Raw genomic sequence first — 5,236 nt, forward strand, 5'->3', positions numbered from 1 at the left:
TGAACTGAATTTGAATTTAACAGATCAAAAACTCAGTAGAAAATTGAAATAAAATTAAGCAAGACATGGCAGAATTTGATTCAAAATGAAAATGACTCAACCCAAGTGATTTCACCGAATAAAATAAAAAATTAAACTTGAATTAAGGCATGAAACACTCAACCAAGAATAAAAAATCCTATTTGATACAAAAGCAAATAAATAGTGAAGAGTTTTGGCTTACAGTGCACAACTACACAATTTTTTCATTGATACTGATGCATATTATAGTAATTGGGATATTTGGGCAGAAGCAGCTTCCACTTGCATCTGCTTTGATTCTTCCTCTTCCTATTCTCACTCTTCTATTCAATGAGTATTGCCGGAAACGCTTCTTTCCTATTTTCAAGTCTTATCCTATCGAAGTATGATGGTTGAAAACTCATTCTAATTTATTGTAACTTCTTTTGTTGATTACTTTGTCTACTATACATTTTTATTGTTTAGTTACAAAGTTATGAGTATTGCTACTGCAGTTTTTGCATGCCTTGATAAGCATTTAACTTCTCATTATTTATGCACGCTATGCGTTGTTTGTGATCCATTCTTTCAAAGTATAGCCTTTACCAAGTTTACAAACTTAGATTTAAGGTCTATTTCTAGTTCAAAATTATTTCTAGTACAAACTTAGATATTGGGTTTTTATGAGATGAAAGAATATGACAACAGAGTTTATCATAAAAAAGTTTTCTGTCAGAAAGATAACAGCTAAAAGCAATGTGTAATCATGGCCAGGAAGCAATGTGTATACACACTTCATTTATACACACGGAGGCACATATTAGTGTTTTGCATTTATACACACGGAGGCACATATCATTTATACACACTTTTGAAGCTTATAGTGACCGTGGTATCCCCACATTACATAAAAGGAAAACACAACCTACAAGAGAAACTAATTTAATTTTGTTTATTTTAACATAGTTGGCCATGAATGTATCCACTGAGACATAAGTTATCAATGTGTTGGTGGAACTATGACATGAGGACCATGATATGTATAGGGGACCAATCTTATACCATAACTGGTGGTCCAACTATAATCTTATTCTTTTGGATGGTGTGGCATTCAACTTTTTCTGAGATCCAAATACCTTACATCTTGTTTAGAACACAAGTTGAGAAGTTAAAATTCGCGTTTAGGATGTGAAATACAGCAGAGTTATAAATAGCATAGCTTCTTAGTAAGCGTAATAAAATCACATCTGAAAGGTGGAATCAAACAAGTTATTCATCCTCTCTGGGTTAGGCAGGTAGTTTCACATTCTGATTCTAGACATTAATGGATCTGTTAATTTGGTTTACATGTTAGGAACAATTGTTTGGTCAGAATAGTTCCCTTTGATTTTTTTCCTTCATTCTGTTCAAAACTTTTATAATATAGATCGAACTATTGAAGACTGCCGTGTCAAATTTTATAATGCCATTCAGTTCCCTAAGGGCGTGTTTGCCTTTTGTTGACCTTTATATAATAACAAAGTGATAATAACGAGTATATGTTTTTAAAAGTTGCGTATAACAATATGGTAATTTTGGTGATTAGACACTACAATACAACAAATGATTGTCAGTGAAAGATAACAGCAACAGTTACCTAACAACATATAGCTCACTACCTTTTTTATTATAATTTTCCAATGGAAGCACTTCTTCACAGGTGATTCCCTTGATTGCATGATCAACACAGAAGTGGGGCATTGTATATCAACACTAAAGTTAATAATTTAAGATACAAAAAATAAAGTATGGAAGATATTGAAATATGCTCAGAGCTTATAAGAAGGAATAATTTTTCCTTTAGACACTCTTCAACCATTTAGGTTTTAGAATATATTTGAGCATTCCTACACCCTATTTCCTCTGTTCTCATTCTCAATTTCCTTCAATTTCTAGAGTCTTGATTATGAATATAAGTTCAATATAAAGGTTTAGACTTTAGAGATAACATTGTCTTGGCTCTATTCATTCAGCAAACCTGGCTGCTAGTTTTTCACTTGCATCATAAAAAGTCACCTTATAATGTCTTATTGTAATTCTTGTGTTGGTTATTGGGTTGGCTTGACCAAAATTGTAACAATTCATGAGGAACTGTTTCNAGTGTAGAAATTTGGTTATTGGTTATTGTAAAAATTGTTCACATATTACCTATTTATTCGGTTTTATAACACTATATATTATATATACTATCAAATTCAAGAGACNNTGAAANCATATGACGCNACATCACCAACACTATCAAAAACAGAGAGCATGAAGAAGAGCAATGTGTAAGCAAAATCAAATTCAAGAAAACTTTCAAACTCATCTTATTCCCCTGACCTCAGTAGACTTATTGATTCCAAACAAAAATCAAGCACAACACCATTGCCAACAACTCCAAAAAATCCAATGTAGAGAATAAAAGAAGTAATTTGGTAGCTAGGGTTTTGGTATCCCAACGAACTCAGCAAGCATCGTTCAATCTTGAAAAAAAACTTACCTCAAAAGCAAAATAGACGACGATGCCAGCCTCTGCAGACCACGACCACGAACTAGCTCCCTCCACCTCAATGCCAACCTCGATGACGCAAACAACAACTAGCACGACCACCACCCTGACGGAAACACCTCTGGAATTTGGGCTTTGAAGGGTTTTGGAGCAAAGGGGAACAATTTTTGAGCAAAGGGGAACGGTTTTGGAGCGAAGGGGAAGGGTTTTGGAGCGAAGGGTTTTGGACGAGGAAGGATTCGACGAGCTAGGGCTGGTGAGAATGAACTGCAGAGTGGGATTTTGGGTAAAATAATTCGAATACCTTACCGACGGCCTAAGGTCCTTCGGTATTTAAAATCACCAAAGCATTACCGACGGCTCTAAGGCCTTCGGTAAAAGTCTGCCGGTAATTAGCGCTTTTCCTGTAGTGTTCGTCAACTAGAAAGTTGAAAACAAAGACCGAGCAGTAAATCCCTCTGGCCGAGAGGTAAATCCCTCTCGTCAAAAGTTAATGAAGAAGACCGAGCGGTAAATCCCCCTCGGCCGAGAGGTAAATCCCTCTCGTTGATGAATAAGACCGAGAGGTAAATCCCTCTCGTTGAAGAAAAAACCGAGAGGTAAATCCCTTTCGTCAACTAGGAAGTTGAAAACAAAGACCGAGTGGTAAATCCCTCTCGACCGAGAGGTAAATCCCTCTCGTCAAAAGTTAATGAAGAATACCGAGCGGTAAATCCCCCTCGGCCGAGAAGTAAATCCCTCTCGTTGATGAATAAGACTGAGAAGTAAATCCCTCTCGATTCATGTTGAAGGCCGAGAGGTAAATCCCTCTCGGTTCATGTTGAAGGCTGAAGAGGTAAACCCCTCTCGGAAGCACATGCAAAGCAAGCTCCTCAATACAACGAGAACAACCTCCCCCGAACTCATAAGTCCTACAGTTAACCATGGCTAAAGCCTAACGCTTAACTCGAACTTGGGGGGCATAATGTACAGTATGATATCAAGGTCGAGCGGTTACGATATATCTTACTAAAGATATAAAATAATCAAGAATATCTTATTAAAGATATTGATAAACAAAAGATTAAATAAGGTTTAAACCTCTTTTTAGTCCCCAAGTTATAAGCGGATGTTCAATTTAGTCCCTACTTTTAAAACTGTCAACGTTTGGTCCCTAAGTTATAAAAGTTGTTTCAAATCAGTCCCTACCGTTAAATATTCACTAACGGAGTTAACTTTTTCTTTCTCTCTCTTCTGCTCCTCTGAATTTCTCTGAACATTTTCTCTCTATTTCTTCTTTTCTATATAGTTTTCTCTCTCCTCACTCAAAACTCACCACCACCAAACCCTCCTCCAGCACCACCACCTCCTCCTCCTCCGCCAAACCCTCCTCCACCTCCAACAATTTGAAAAGTTGCTTTTTGAAACTGTTGCGTTGGGCCACTATTATAGGTTACGAGGCAATGCAAGCAGTACCATCTACAAATGCAGATAGTTATTTCTTCGTTTGAGTCAGTGGCGGGTCTTAATTCTGCTACTCCTTACGTCTCCATGGCTCTTAAGTCAGTATCAAAACACTTCAGATGTTTAAAAAATTCTATCTCAGATCAGCTGAAGCTTATAAGCAAAGCCTTGGGAGAGGATGTGTCAATACCCTCTTGTAGTAGTGGCAGTATAGCTGACACTACTATGGCAAGGATAAGATGCAGCATGGACCAAAGTTTTCTAAAGAACAAATCTGGCAGAGGGAGTACTACGGATCTTCTTGATCCACAACAGCATGTGTGGAGGCCCCAGAGAGGGTTGCCAGAGCGTGCAGTGGCAATTCTTAAAGCATGTGGGGGCTTTTTTTCCAAATTCATTATTCTGTCTCTAGGCTTTTTATTCTGTTGATTGAATTTTTATAAATAATTGATATATGTTCACGTTCGCAGTTTAATATGTTCTTTAGTTTATGGAAATTAAACTATTATAATATACATGTTGATCTACAGCAGTGCCATAATATTCAATTATCTAATGGTATGGTTAATTAATGTATGTTATGTTAGCATCATCATTTTGCTATTAGCTCATTATCACTGACAATAATATAAAGAAATATACCGTGTTAATCTTTTTGGCTTTTGGTTCTATGTAAAGTCACTAACTATACTTACAAGATATTTCATGTTATATTTCACTACTGAAACAATGATGTGTAACTGATTAATGAAGGTGTCAAATTGGTTCATAAATGCTCGAGTACGAGTATGGAAGCCAATGGTTGAGGAAATACACATGCTTGAAACAAAAGCAACAGGCAGCAGAGAGAAGAGTGGTAAATGACTTCAAACAATATGGATGGTACATTGATGGGCTTTGTGCCATACCGACGTGGTGACTTTGAGGTTGGAGGACTTGGTTCTGTGTCACTGACATTGGGTCTTAGACATGGCGTTGAAGGAGTACAACACCAACAACAATTGCAATAGGAGCAGCTTCGACATCATCACCTCGGAGGGCACATGATCCGTGACTATGTGGGCTTATTGTAGTAACTTCGTGATGGGATAATGAAAGTGGACACCCTCTGGGGTACTCTGATCACATGCAACTTTGAGTCCAGTTCTAACCCTTTTTCTGACATATTTAACTGCATTTTTCTGACATGAATTTTTATATTCAATAATCATTATGACTGATCTGGAAAATATACTAGTTAATGGATTTAGTTTGGTGTAAATC

At 36.9% G+C, this 5,236-nt stretch overlaps 1 pseudogene; it reads left to right on the forward strand.

Moving 5' to 3' along the window:
* The first annotated feature begins 257 nt into the window (after nt 1–257).
* LOC106778514 lies at nt 258–4,983 on the forward strand (annotated as a pseudogene).
* The last annotated feature ends 253 nt before the right edge of the window (nt 4,984–5,236 follow it).

The sequence above is a fragment of the Vigna radiata genome, unplaced genomic scaffold, assembly GCF_000741045.1.
Source record: "Vigna radiata var. radiata cultivar VC1973A unplaced genomic scaffold, Vradiata_ver6 scaffold_23, whole genome shotgun sequence".
Lineage (NCBI taxonomy): Eukaryota > Viridiplantae > Streptophyta > Magnoliopsida > Fabales > Fabaceae > Vigna > Vigna radiata.